The sequence below is a fragment of the Uranotaenia lowii genome, chromosome 3, assembly GCF_029784155.1.
Source record: "Uranotaenia lowii strain MFRU-FL chromosome 3, ASM2978415v1, whole genome shotgun sequence".
Lineage (NCBI taxonomy): Eukaryota > Metazoa > Arthropoda > Insecta > Diptera > Culicidae > Uranotaenia > Uranotaenia lowii.
The window spans coordinates 12,478,005-12,494,088 of NC_073693.1; the positions used below are offsets into that span (position 1 = coordinate 12,478,005).

A 16,084-nucleotide genomic window follows, 5' to 3' on the forward strand; every position below is an offset into this window, starting at 1 on the left:
TTTTCCGAAGTCTGTTGTTTGGCTTGATTGAGATATTTTAAAACCTTTTCATTTTCAAGACTATTTTAGAGATGCATTTGAGTTGGGATGTTTCTTTGAACTATTTGACGTCACGTTCCAGCTTGACAAAGCTTCAGAATAATAAAAAAAACAGTCACCTAAGCTCAGAAAGCTTCCCATCTCCATCCATTTCCACAACCAGCGTAGAGAAGCGCCATGATTTTGAAAACTATTAACGATAGTAAACATGCAGAACACGTTCTACGTGCGGATTTCGTCACTTTTCCGCTGCGCTTCACCTCGATCCAAAGGCAAAAATAAAACAAAAACCAGTCACTCATCCCTGGAGTTGGTTGTTTGGTTGGGACAAAAAGTCTGGCCCCAAAGAAAGCCCGGAATCGAGTCTGTCTGTTTACCCGGAGGCGTTTAGTTGAAAACTCTTCAGATTACTTACTACCCACACGGTAGCAACAGCAAAAACAATATTGAAAATCGTGACGCGGTTGTCGAGACGCCCTTTTCTTTGCCTGACTGACTAGCTGGTGATGGAGCGTTTGAGTTTCGACGACTCTCGAGATCCCCTCAAGAGTGATGCGTGAGTAATCCGTTATTTACCGGGTGAATTTCTTGTTTCAAAATTCTAAATAAGTTTTTTTAAAATGCTTATCACTTAAGATTAGAAAATATAGATAAGATTCAAATCTTAAGAAAATTCTAAAGATAATTTCGTTATAATCGGTGAAGCCGTTTCTGAGGAGTTCTGTAAAAAATGCCGTTTCACGAGAGTTTTACATACTAGAGGAAATTTCTTTTCGAAGTGTTTCAATATTAAATTGTGTTGCTATCCATTTTGTAGCAATCTACAGATCATTCATTGCCTAGTAAGGTTTTGAAATTTCTCGCGTTGTTTGTCTTTTTTTCTTTAAAAAAAGAGGCAATGTTTGCTCTCAAATTAAGGTAACGCTGATTTCCCACAAATCATGAATCCCAATCGCCTGTCTGTCTGCATGCATGCCTGACTTCAACAATGTTTTAAAACACGAACGATTTGTCGCCATTGACTGTTTCGAGATGTGGTAATGATGTGTACACATATTTATCGCTTAAAATGTTCCCTAAGGTGGTTCAGAGCTGTTAAGATTAAACGCAACTCAAAACCTTTTACTGTTTGACTCAAGTTTCACCAATCGTTGGGTGATTTAGCTTTTAACTGAATTTATGATATTTTATCGTTTGACCTGTCAGTCAGCTGCAAATTCGATTCCAAGCTGATCAGAATTCGAATCACCCTAACAAACGCTTAATTTAAAATCAATAATGTGTTCGTTAAAGTATGTGAGAGTGTTTTTGGAATGAGGGGGGATGTGAGTGAATGGATAAAACGCGGCAGACAGCGCCCGATAATAGAGTCGGTTTTTCCCGAATATATTAACACTTTCGTTCGACCCGCTTCGAAACGCTTCAAGGAGCCTAGACAACCCTATTTATCATTGCTTCTGGTCCCTGGATACACTTTAAATCAGCAGAAACGAAGAAGTCAAGAGTGGCTTCTGGTGTTGTGGTTGTTGTTGTTGTTTGCATTTCCTATTATCGCCAACAGTAGCAACAAAACGAGACAAACTCCACAAAACTCCCGCCTTTCGTCACAAACGCCATTCAAAGTAGGCGTGCTGAGAGTTGTTTTTTTGAAGTTGAATCCACGGACAAGAAGAAATCTCAAGAGACGTCAAGCTCTTCTGTTTGAGGAAAACTTTCAATGACAGCAGAAGTCATCATCGGCAGAATTCGTGGATGGAAACATGAAGCGAGCGGGTTTCCTAATGACTCAAATCAAAAGTGACTTCTTTTTGATGGGTAGTTAGCAAACACTTGAATCGGTGTTGGAAATTTCGATCTGCCTCCTGTAGCTGTCTCGTTCCTTTTTGAGGTTTGCGAAAATTTTCTGACAATTTTGACAATTTTGACAATTTTGACAATTTGAACAATTTTGAAATTTTAGCAATTTCGACAATTCTGTCAATTTTGTGAATTCTGACAATTTTGACAATTTTGACAATTTTGACAATTTTGGCAATTTTGACAATTTTGAAAATTTTGAAAATTTTGACAATTTTGACAATTTTGACAATTTTGACAATTTTGACAATTTTGACAATTTTGACAATTTTGACAATTTTGACAATTTTGACAATTTTGACAATTTTGACAATTTTGACAATTTTGACAATTTTGACAATTTTGACAATTTTGACAATTTCGACAATTTTGACAATTTTGACAATTTTGACAATTTTGACAATTTTGACAATTTTGACAATTTTGACAATTTTGACAATTTTGACAATTTTGACAATTTTGACAATTTTGACAATTTTGACAATTTTGACAATTTTGACAATTTTGACAATTTTGACAATTTTGACAATTTTGACAATTTTGACAATTTTGACAATTTTGACAATTTTGACAATTTTGACAATTTTGACAATTTTGACAATTTTGACAATTTTGACAATTTTGACAATTTTGACAATTTTGACAATTTTGACAATTTTGACAATTTTGACAATTTTGACAATTTTGACAATTTTGACAATTTTGACAATTTTGACAATTTTGACAATTTTGACAATTTTGACAATTTTGACAATTTTGACAATTTTGACAATTTTGACAATTTTGACAATTTTGACAATTTTGACAATTTTGACAATTTTGACAATTTTGACAATTTTGACAATTTTGACAATTTTGACAATTTTGACAATTTTGACAATTTTGACAATTTTGACAATTTTGACAATTTTGACAATTTTGACAATTTTGACAATTTTGACAATTTTGACAATTTTGACAATTTTGACAGTTTTGACAATTTTGACAATTTTGACAATTTTGACAATTTTGACAATTTTGACAATTTTGACAATTTTGACAATTTTGACAATTTTGACAATTTTGACAATTTTGACAATTTTGACAATTTTGACAATTTTGACAATTTTGACAATTTTGACAATTCTGACAATTTTGACAATTTTGACAATTTTGACAATTTTGACCATTTTCACAATTTTCACAATTTTCACAATTTTGACAATTTTGACAATTTTGACAATTTTGACAATTTTGACAATTTTGACAATTTTGACAATTTTGACAATTTTGACAATTTTGACAATTTTGACAATTTTGACAATTTTGACAATTTTGACAATTTTGACAATTTTGACAATTTTGACAATTTTGACAATTTTGACAATTTTGACAATTTTGACAATTTTGACAATTTTGACAATTTTGACAATTTTGACAATTTTGACAATTTTGACAATTTTGACAATTTTGACAATTTTGACAATTTTGACAATTTTGACAATTTTGACAATTTTGACATTTTTGACAATTTTGACAATTTTGACAATTTTGACAATTTTGACAATTTTGACAATTTTGACAATTTTGACAATTTTGACAATTTGAACAATTTGAACAATTTTGACAATTTAACGTGCCGGTGAAACTTGTCAGCATGTTCAGCATCGAGCCGGCATGCTTTTGTTACGGTCGCCATGGAAGAAGAAGAGAAATTCCCTTGCTGGAAAAGTGATGATGTAGACGTGCTCAGGATAAATAGTTTTCTCAGTGTAATTTATTGTATAAAACATCACATTTTTCATTTTTTTTTAGTTTTTCAAAAGATGGTGAAAATTGTCTTTGGTAATTAATTTTAGTCACCGACTTTATGTGAATTAAGTTTAAAGAAAAATAGACTCTATTGTGTTATGAGCCTACTTGGTTGAATGATTCAACTGCCCAAGTAACCATAAGCATTAAGCCATAACCGTTAATCAGCATTAAATCAACATTTCTAATGCAAGTTAGCATTTAATCAACATTCATAATGCTTTTTAGTTTTATATAAGCATTATTAATGCAAAGAAACAATAACAAAAATTAGCACTAATGGTAGCACTATATGCACACAAGGATTGAAAAACTCACTCAAACGAGCGACGGAGCCTGCATCGCTCCGATTTTTTCTCATAAAAATGCCCTGGAACGCGAATGAGGTGTGAGTGGGAATCTCCTGTTCTCACGAATGAAGCCCGACCAAGACGAAAACACGACCAAGGCTCCTGATTCCTTTTTGCCTTGCTTCCTTCTTCGCACACAAAATCTAGCATCAACCCAACGATTGCGTAGCAGCGAGCCGATTCATGAAACTGTTTACCAACCCGCTCATGAGCCGTGTTAGTAATGGTATTATTCTTTCCCGTGGAAAAATGTTCGTCCCTTTGCTTTGAGCTTGAACAAACACCAACAGCAACAAAGATGACGCCAAGCCGTGTTGGCTGTAAACACGCGTTGGCCAAAAGGAATGGAAAATAAGAAAAACAGTGTGCATACGGCCGGCACATCCAATCCATTTTAGTGATGTTATTATTCTTTTCAGGCAAATATGCCGAGCCAAAAGAATCGTGTTGCTTCTTGCTAGTGCTGTTATTATTGCTTCCTACAAAGAACGTGCGTAATTTTTTAAAGCAACGAGCTTGAAAGAACATCAATAACATCAACAGCAACAGTGTGCACTTGTGTAGGCCAAGTCAATCTTTAAACGATCGGTGCCCGGACGGTACGGACGGTTTGTCTCTGAGAAGGACGAGCCGAAAGATTCCTTTTTCTTTTTTTTCTTCCTACTTTTTTCTTCTGAACTGGCGTACTTCCTTCCCTAAACAGACAGCAAGCTCGGTATCAAAATTCTCATGAAGCAAATTCGAGTCTCTCGTGATCCCGTTTCTCAGACTCGCTCATGAACATTTTTTAATACGAGCAGCATAGAAACTGCCGTCGTAGAATCGTTTTTGTTGCTGTTCGTGATTGTATTGAACACAAACGAATAGCGAGCCGGCGGCGAAGCATTTTCGTGTGCGTTTCGAGGAGTGAGCGATTTTTATAGTCCTTGTATGCACATATAGAGCTACTATATAAAGTTAACAAGCATTAAGACTGTAGCACTAGAGCTTCCTGTTAAGGGGGGGGGGGGGGGGTAGGGTCTAACGGGTAAAAAAAATCACCATTTTCACGATTTTTTTCTAGAGCTATCGTTCAATCAAATGTATTCAATTTTTTTGCATTATACAAAGCATTGTTAAAAGAACATTTAGTAATTTTTTCGATATTTTGAAAGTGTTAGACCCTACCCCCCCCTTAATGCTTATATAAAGCTTTTATAAAGCGTAGAAACGTCAAACCCTCGAATGTAAACAAGAGTGATTTTCTCATTTACTGCGTGTGAGTAAGCAAGACAGCAAACGAAAACAAACAGAGCAGGCAGTTGCAGTTGTCTTCTCCCAAAATTGTCCAATACATTTCCAAACCTTCTCATGCATACATTGTCTATGAAGTTGTGTGACCCGAACAATACTTCAAGTACGGGTTTTTTCACCCCCCTTATCAGCATCAAGAGTGGTCGAAATAGTAAAGGCGCAAGGAAAGATAAAGGCTGCTGCGGGATCCTCGGTTCGAGACTCATTAAAAGTAATTCATAATTCAATTATAATCACTTCTCATTTCATAGAACCCTTCATTAAGCAAACATAATCCTTCATTCAACAGATTGATTGATGTTGTAGATAATGATTTTATTTTTTAATTTTTGTTCATTTTAATAAATCGAAGAATAATTCTCTATTTTGAATTTCCGTTTCACATCAATCATGATCAAATAATTAAAAAATTAAAAGGTGTTCTAAGTATGCATTGTTAATGCTTTTATACGGCTGGCGAAAAATGACGTTTCGATGGTGCTCTAGTTCAGCATTTGTAATGCTTATTAAAGGCTAAGTCGTGATAGTATTTATTCAGCCCGCTATTTCGCCTTTTTAGCATTAAATCTGCATTATATACGCGTATAGTGCGAAACAAGCATTAATTCAGAGTTATACATGGGAATATAGTGTTGATTAAGGGCTATGTTTAAGTGCTTATGGTTGATTCATGAATCAAAGCAATCGAAAGATTCATTTTGATTAAACCACGGTAGTTAAAAAGAATCTTTCGATTGCTTTGATTCAGAAAAATCGAAGTAATTATGGATTCAATCAGCAAAACATCAAAAATCATTACTTCCAAAATACTAATTTTGAAAACAAAGACAATTTCGTTGAAAACATTTCTTCAAACAAACAAACCAACAGCAATAATCGGTCATTTGTGTGCAAAGTACATCGATATTCTAATTTGCATCAATTCACAAACTCCCTCACAACAGGACGCCTGAGAAGTTGGAATATCATTGCTCTGAAAAAGGGAGAAAAAAAAATTTGACCCAAAACAGGCAGGGAGGAAATTCTTTCCACTCTAGCACGACATAAACTATGGGAAAATAAGTGGACGCCATGCTGAGTTTTAGTTTTTCACTGAATTCCACCAGCCAAGCCAATAGTGGTTGCCATTCTACTCCACAGGGAGGCTGAGTCACTTGCTTGTGAGGAGAGGACGGAGGAAATTTTAATACAACTCTCTGAATCAAAGCAATCGAATGAATCAAAGCAATCGAAAGATTCCTTTTAATTCAACCACGGTACAACTCTCTGTTTTGGACCATCCAAATGCCGGTCGATCCAAATTGACAATTAGCCTGCTTTGTGTATTTTGTTGATGGCATACAACACAAAACAACAATCCACTGGACCCGTCCCATCCAATAAAAAAAAGGATACCCAAGTGGGCGGGCGGCTTTTGCAGTTTCAATCCAACCCAAGTAGGCCGGCTGTTGTACTCATAATGAAAAAGTTGCTGCTTGGAAAAAGCAAAACTAAACAAATTTCCATTTTACGAATACCGATACCCGACTGCTAGGATGCTCCTCATCAATGAGCAGAAGCAACTTTAGATCCGAGTAATTTAGATCCTTTGCCTTCTTGGCTTGCTTGGATCCTTGAGTTTTGGACTCCTCTGGGAGTTTTCCCAGTTCCCGTAGCAGCGGCAAGATTTGGCTAAACATTTTACCCTGGGAAACACATTTATGTAAATGCACTGTGTGTTCTCATCCTCGCTCGTCGTATACCTTCAACTTCTTCAATATCTTTTCGGAAAAGGTTCGCTAAATTAAACACAACAACTGAACGAACTAAATTTAAACATGACTTCTTATCCACCCCCAACCTCCCCAGTCCACTACATTGCCGACCCACTACTTAAAATCCCAAAAATCTGAAAGGTTTCTCCAGAAGCCAAGCACCAGTCAGCTGTGTCTTAAGCCACATTGTAATATTGTAATACCCATGCCTCGTCTCGCCAATTTCCGCTCATCATCTTTCGGTCCCGACCTCCCCTCAGAAAAAAGCAAGCTTCATGTTTACATAAAATTAATTTCATTCAAAATCCAACGACATTGGAGCCCTTTTTTCTTCGCAGCTTTTATTTTCCCTAGGAGTTTACCAGATTAGTAAGAAACTGTTAGGCTTTTCCTTACTTAATTAAAGTCCCACCAAAACCTCATTGCGCTTCGAGGAGAGCTTAAAGTTTTGAGAAGTAAGTTCTCACTCTTGTTAATTTAAACCTTGGAAAAAATTTTATATGTGTTCAAATTCAACTCTCCTGCAAGATTAAACCCAAAATAAATTTACATTGGATTCAGAGTGAATAGTAAAACTGTCGCAATTGTCAAAATTGTCAAAATTGTCAAAATTGTCAAAATTGTCAAAATTGACAAAATCTACAGAATTGTCAAAATTGTCAAAACAGTCAGAATTGTCAAAATTGTCAAAATTGTCAAAATTGTCAAAATTGTCAAAATTGTCAAAATTGTCAAAATTGTCAAAATTGTCAAAATTGTCAAAATTGTCAAAATTGTCAAAATTGTCAAAATTGTCAAAATTTTTCAAATTTTTCTAAATTGTCAAAATAGTCAAAATTGTCAAAATTGTCAAAATTGTCAAAATTGTCAAAATTGTCAAAATTGTCAAAATTGTTAAAATTGTCAAAATTGTCAAAATTGACAAAATCTACAGAATTGTCAAAATTGTCAAAATTGTCAAAATTGTCAAAATTGTCAAAATTGTCAAAATTGTCAAAATTGTCAAAATTGTCAAAATTTTTCAAATTTTTCTAAATTGTCAAAATAGTCAAAATTGTCAAAATTGTCAAAATTGTCAAAATTGTCAAAATTGTCAAAATTGTCGAAATTGTCAAAATTGTCAAAATTGTCAAAATTGTCAAAATTGTCAAAATTGTCAAAATTGTCAAAATTGTCAACATTGTCAACATTGTCAAAACTGTCAAAATTGTCAAAATTGTCAAAATTGTCAAAATTGTCAAAATTGTCAAAATTGTCAAAATTGTCAAAATTGTCAAAATTGTCAAAATTGTCAAAATTGTCAAAATTGTCAAAATTGTCAAAATTGTCAAAATTGTCAAAATTGTCAAAATTGTCAAAATTGTCAAAATTGTCAAAATTGTCAAAATTGTCAAAATTGTCAAATTTGTCAAAATTGTCAAAATTGTCAAAATTGTCAAAATTGTCAAAATTGTCAAAATTGTCAAAATTGTCAAAATTGTCAAAATTCTCAAAATTGTCAAAATTGTCAAAATTGTCAAAATTGTCAAAATTGTCAAAATTGTCAAAATTGTCAAAATTGTCAAAATTTTCAAAATTGTCAAAATTGTCAAAATTGTCAAAATTTTCAAAATTATCGAAATTGTCCAAATTGTCAAAATTGTCAAAATTGTCAACATTGTCAACATTGTCAGAACTGTCAAAATTGTCAAAATTGTCAAAATTGTCAAAATTGTCAAAATTGTCAAAATTGTCAAAATTGTCAAAATTGTCAAAATTGTCAAAATTGTCAAAATTGTCAAAATTGTCAAAATTGTCAAAATTGTCAAAATTGTCAAAATTGTCAAAATTGTCAAAATTGTCAAAATTGTCAAAATTGTCAAAATTGTCAAAATTGTCAAAATTGTCAAAATTGTCAAAATTGTCAAAATTGTCAAAATTGTCAAAATTGTCAAAATTGTCAAAATTGTCAAAATTGTCAAAATTGTCAAAATTGTCAAAATTGTCAAAATTGTCAAAATTGTCAAAATTGTCAAAATTGTCAAAATTGTCAAAATTGTCAAAATTGTCAAAATTGTCAAAATTGTCAAAATTGTCAAAATTGTCAAAATTGTCAAAATTGTCAAAATTGTCAAAATTGTCAAAATTGTCAAAATTGTCAAAATTGTCGAAATTGTCAAAATTTTCAAAATTTTCAAAATTTTCAAAATTGTCAAAATTGTCAAAATTGTCAAAATTGTCAAAGTTGTCAAAATTGTCAAAATTGTTGTCAATGTTTCGGTTGAATGTGAAACGAACACATCTCAATGTTGTCTTTAACAAACTTTAAAAAAAACTCAAAAAAAAGAATCGAGAGCACCGCTGTGCTCAACAATATGCTCCAAAATGCTAAATTTGGTATGCATACTAATAAAAAACCGGAATGAAAATGAAAACAATCACTGGTAGAAAAAAAATACAACACACGTTCACACTTTCTAGCTGATGAAACAGAACAGTCGAACACAAAAAACAACAATGCTGTTGTCCTCGTCGACAATTTTTGGCAACAGCAGAAATTTAAAACCTCACCCCAAAAATTCTAAACTACTCGTTTAAGTCGTCTTTGACGTTGTCGATGATGTCTTCGGGACATGTTTATGCTAGCTGGAGGAAAGGGACGACGCAATCGAAGATTTCCTCCGGGGATTCTCCAGGTTGCCGGTTGCTCCGATTCACTTGCTTTGACAAAATCATCCAACCGAAATCGTCTCTATCCCAACACAAGAGAAGTTTTTTCGGGGTAAAATAACAGCAAAAAGAAAGCAACAACTTTCGAATGAAATAGTGCAGAAGGGCGTGTCGGTTTTTAGGTTTCTTTATTTTTAAAGAGAGTTTGACAGACTTCCAAAGTCATTGAAAAATGTATTGAAAACGACTGGTCCCATCTGACTTCCCTATGGAGCACCTTATGGGAACACAGGTTTAACAAGTCTAACATGTTTGGATAATGTCAAACTTTATTTTTATTATCGAATGATTTTTTAAAATTTTCATTTTACAGAAAGATTGTGTTAAATAAAACTCATAGTTCAACCAAATATTCAAGTGGCTCCATAGACAAAACCTACTGCCAGGCAAATAGTAGATACAAAGCTTTGTGAGAAAACATTCTCTCCACGCCCTTCCATTTCCAAACCCTTAACATCGTTTGTATCCAATTTTCGTTTCTTTTGAAATAGTTGAAGAAAGCAGCCGAATTATTCCTGCTCACGAATAGCACCCGAAAGAGTAAAAAAGAAATCCTAACAGATATCAACGCCGCACCAAATCTGCTGCTGCTGTCTTCACCTCTGTGCTGTGCTGCTGCTGCATCGTTTTGCCTGGGGGTTTTTCGTATTTAATTATTTACGAACGATTTGAATTTGAATTTTGCACTGAACCAAGAAAAACTCCAACTCGAAAACGGCAAAACTTTGGCCCGTTTTCTGGCTGCTCTCGGCCGAGGGTGTTGAAGCGTGCTGAAAACGAAAGCAAAACATAACCCCTCACTCGTTGCCGTTGCTCTCTGGAGCCCCCTCTTTTCGCGCATCTTTACACCAAAAATGGGAAAGAAAGTTTTCTCGCCGATAACTTGGAAAATCTTAAATTTCATTTCGAGCAATATATATATTTTTTTTGTTTTTCTCAAACCGGTATTGCCTCGTTCAGGATTCATCGAACGTAGACAAAGTATGATAGTGTTTTTTTTATTTCTATCATCCAGTTAAAAACCCTTTTTTTGTGTAGCTCTGAAACAGAAAATCAAAAATTTCCATCTTGGGTGTGTTCTGGTAAACCTTTCAAGGGGAAAAATTTATGGATTGTGAAAATGAATAATCAAAACCAAAACCATTCAAGAAAGTTTATTTTTAAGAGGGGGAGAGTTAAAAGTTAGGTGAAATAATCTGGAACAAAAAAGGTGACTTGTTTAATTACTCTCGTTTGTTTGCTGATGGATTCTTTCAATTACCGATGATGAAAACGGCAACTTGGTCCACTTGATCACGTCGTCAGTCGTCGAATTGATTTTTTTTTATCTTGAATGGGCCTACAGTGTGTATCAATTAAGAAAAGAAGAAAAGTCGAGCATGACTTTTTAAAAAATATGTGATTTTAGCACAGTTAAAATCATTTTTACTGAGCGAGCAGCATTTTCCAATTTAACTTCTACACAATGTAAACATAAATTTAAAAAAAATGTAGCTTGACTATTTAAAGAGCTAAACAAATTTTGACTTTTTCGATAATTTCAACAAATTTTGAAAATTTGGACAATTTTGATAATTTTGAAAATATTGCCAATTTTGCCAATTTTGTCAATTTTGATAATTTTTACAATTTTGACTATATTTATAAGTTTAACAATTTTAAAATTTGAACAATTTTGAAAATTTTTACATTTTAAATTTTTTACAATTTTTAATTTTTTTCCAAATTTTGACAATTTTCATAATTTTTACAATTTTTACAATATTGACAATTTTGATAATTTTGACATTTTTAACAGTTTTTAAATTTTTTTCAATTTTTAATATTTTGACAATTTTGACAATTTCGACAATTTTGACAATTTTGACAATTTTGACAATTTTGACAATTTTGACAATTTTGACAATTTTGACAATTTTGACAATTTTGACAATTTTGACAATTTTGACAATTTTGACAATTTTGACAATTTTGACAATTTTGACAATTTTGACAATTTTGACAATTTTGACAATTTTGACAATTTTGACAATTTTGACAATTTTGACAATTTTGACAATTTTGACAATTTTGACAATTTTGACAATTTTGACAATTTTGACAATTTTGACAATTTTGACAATTTTGACAATTTTGACAATTTTGACAATTTTGACAATTTTGACAATTTTGACAATTTTGACAGGTTGACAATTTTGACAATTTTGACAATTTTGACAATTTTGACAATTTTGACAATTTTGACAATTTTGACAATTTTGACAATTTTGACAATTTTGACAATTTTGACAATTTTGACAATTTTGACAATTTTGACAATTTTGACAATTTTGACAATTTTGGCAATTTTGACAATTTTGACAATTTTGACAATGTTGACAATGTTGACAATTTTGACAATTTTGACAATTTTGACAATTTTGACAATTTTGACAATTTTGACAATTTTGACAATTTTGACAATTTTGACAATTTTGACAATTTTGACAATTTTGACAATTTTGACAATTTTGACAATTTTGACAATTTTGACAATTTTGACAATTTTGACAATTTTGACAATTTTGACAATTTTGACAATTTTGACAATTTTGCCAATTTTGACAATTTTGACAATTTTGACAATTTTGACAATTTTTACAATTTTGACAATTTTGACAATTTTGACAATTTTGACAATTTTGACAATTTTGACAATTTTGACAATTTTGACAATTTTGACAATTTTGACAATTTTGACAATTTTGCCAATTTTGCCAATTTTGACAATTTTGACAATTTTGACAATTTGACAGTTTTAACAGTTTTGACAATTTTGACAATTTTGACAATTTTGACAATTTTGACAATTTTGACAATTTTGACAATTTTGACAATTTTGACAATTTTGACAATTTTGACAATTTTGACAATTTTGACAATTTTGACAATTTTGACAATTTTGACAATTTTGACAATTTTGACAATTTGGACAATTTTGACAATTTTGACAATTTTGACAATTTTGACAATTTTGACAATTTTGACAATTTTGACAATTTTGACAATTTTGACAATTTTGACAATTTTGGCAATTTTGGCAATTTTGGCAATTTTGACAATTTTGACAATTTTGACAATTTTGACAATTTTGACAATTTTGACAATTTTGACAATTTTGACAATTTTGACAATTTTGACAATTTTGACAATTTTGACAATTTTGACAATTTTGACAATTTTGACAATTTTGACAATTTTGACAATTTTGACAATTTTGACAATTTTGACAATTTTGACAATTTGGACAATTTGGACAATTTTGACAATTTTGACAATTTTGACAATTTTGACAATTTTGACAATTTTGACAATTTTGACAATTTTGATAATTTTGACAATTTTGACAATTTTGTCAATTTTGACAATTTTGACAATTTTGGCAAATTTGACAATTTTGACAATTTTGACAATTTTGACAGTTTTGACAATTTTGACAATTTTGACAATTTTGACAATTTTGACAATTTTGACAATTTTGACAATTTTGACAATTTTGACAATTTTGACAATTTTGACAATTTTGACAATTTGGACAATTTTGACAATTTTGACATATTTGACAATTTTGACAATTTGGACAATTTTGACAATTTTGACAATTTTGACAATTTGTACAATTTTGACAATTTTGACAATTTTGACAATTTTGACAATTTTGACAATTTTGACAATTTTGACAGTTTTGACAATTTTGACAATTTTGACAATTTTGACAATTTTGACAATTTTGACAATTTTGACCATTTTGACAATTTTGACAATTTTGACAATTTTGACAATTTTGACAATTTTTACCAATTTATCGAATTCTCATTTATGACTAATGTATTTACTTCAGGAGGGCTCACGAAGCCATCAATTTGTATTATTGTAATTATTTTCAGAAAAAAAGTTTCTGATTGGCTTCAGTATACACAAGCCATGGCCGTAGGGGGGAGGAGGATTTTAGGGATGAAACTTTAATTCCTAAATATTTGGAAATTTTTTACCAATGCCTCAAATGGTCATGCTTGTGGTTAAAAAGTACTAGCCAACTACTTTCTTATTTAAGAAAATATAAAAAAAAATCTTCAAAATGAAATTTTCAATCCCACATTTTATTATTTTAAACTTCTTCAAATAATTGGTAACTTTTTGGACTTATTCTTGAAAGTTATAAATCAAAATACCTTACTATTAATGTAAAGTTTAATGTAAATTAGCTGCAAAAGCTAAATCCCCAACGATTCTCTTCGCGTTTCATCAACCAAAGCAGCTTACTTCACCGCATCACTCTAGTAAAGTGAAGTTTTTCGCACAATTTTTCTTTACCCAGATTATTCGCAGCATCATCGCAGTGGCAAAGTGTTGAATCTAGACTAGAGCATTCACAAAAAAAAAAAGAACTCAGTCAGGGATCAAGCGAACAACAGAACACCGACTAGCGGAGAAAATCGGGGGAGCGCAACCCAAAACAAGGGCAAAAAATCCCTACGTACACAAATAAAGAAATTTGCATAAATATGTTATAAAAGAAGCTTAAAAAACACCGAAACAGATAACAGAAATAAAACTGACTGAAGAGGAGGACGACGACGACGACGACGGGGTTTTTCATCTTCTTCCTGTTCAGTTTCCATTCTTCGTTGTTGAAATTCATACTTCAACAAGCTGATACCGGCTTTTCCGTAAAACCATTCATAATTGTGTGGGTGGTAACCCACAGTACGAACGAAAAAGTACGAAAAACTTTGCAAATACATATTCTGCCGACTGGCAGCTGACCAAGCATTACTGTCAGGTTTTTTTTCTCTTCCGGTTCAAATTGGGGGTCCAAATCGTTTGGGACTAGAACTTTTGTTTGGAGGTTTTTTAAGCTTAACAACACTGAATTATAAACAAAAAGTTGCGTAAAGAGCGTTTTAATAACAAAGTTCAAATTCATCTCTGAAGTCAGTTTTATTTTCAGAAGTTTTGTGTTTAAGTAACTGATTAGAAAACAACTTAAAATTATTTGGTTTTTCGAATTTCAAAATTCTGAACCGAAAATTTGTTATTTTTTGTTAGACGTTTCGACTTTGACTTATTTCTTAGGCTGGTTTAAAAAAAATGTAAAAACTTACCAAATTTCAAGGAGTGAATCTGAAATAAAATAGAGAAAAAAAAGATAATGAGTTAAATTTATAGGTTTTAAGTTTAACAAAGTTTATTGAAATTTCGAGCACATCGATTCCTGTTTATTTGAGAATTTGAACATTGCTGCAGTGAAAGGGGTTCCTAATTTGAGATTCATGAATGATGTTCTTCTTATGTAGATAAAAAAATCATAATTACCCAAATGATTGCGTGGAACGTTGCCAGTCGACGGCATGAGAGAATGCATTAACCGAAGGAAATAATTAAGTCGGTATTATTTATGAACCCAGTGTGATTTGAGCGTCTTTCGTGGTGTAAAAGGAAAGAATGCATAAAATGCCACCCTCCTAATTCTATTAGATGCCAACGGACGAATGTCTTGGGATAATTGTCTTCACGTCTCGTAAGAATTGCTTCGTCTCACACAATCTCCTCCTAAATCGGCCTCGAAGGATCTAAATTACTCCCTTTCGGGGTGAGGATGCTATCTTTTGAGTCAACCCTTCAACACATTCACGCATCGAGTGAAGCTGCCCAGAATTTTTCCCCTTTTTTCCCCCATTATAGGGTGGAACTTTCTGACGCATTCCTTTCAGAAAGTATCCGAGGTGGCAAAGGGCAAATAAAAGATGTTATCTGCAGTTTCCGCATCCACCCACATCCACCAACAGCATCAACCTCACATGAGAAGAGGAAATGGGAACGTCAATTTTCCGCCATATGTGAACATTTCCATCAGGATGTCGTCGACGCACACACTTTTACACTCATATACTTATGTACGATGTGATGTGAGTCTGCTCCTTTCTTCAACTATATCAACTGACTTCCTCACGGTCTTAAATATCGAAAGAAAGAGACACACCCCCAGTTTAAGCGATTTTAGATTGAGATGACGTTGATCGGGGATCACCGGATGGACGTCAGGATTTCGTGACCCAGGACATCATCATCAACTTTGACAGGCATTATTGAGGAAATGCACTAAACTTCACTAACCTTTTTGCCAAATGTATAAAAAAATTGATCATTTCAATGAGTAAAATGACAATGATGACAAAAAATGACAAAAATGACAAAAATAACAAAAATGACAAAAATGACAAAAATGACAAAAATGACAAAAATGGCAAA

The 16,084-nt window shown here is 32.4% G+C and overlaps 1 protein-coding gene across 6 annotated transcripts in view; it reads right to left on the reverse strand.

Annotated features, from left to right (window-relative positions):
- LOC129750741 (homeobox protein PKNOX2-like) overlaps positions 1-16,084 on the reverse strand; it is a 227,925-nt gene that overhangs the window by 115,083 nt on the left and 96,758 nt on the right. For all 6 annotated transcript variants that reach the window (XM_055745760.1, XM_055745763.1, XM_055745764.1 and 3 more), the window contains exon 3: positions 14,938-14,956. The gene's annotated coding sequence lies outside the window, so the exon portion shown is untranslated. The remainder of the gene's footprint in view (positions 1-14,937; positions 14,957-16,084) is intronic.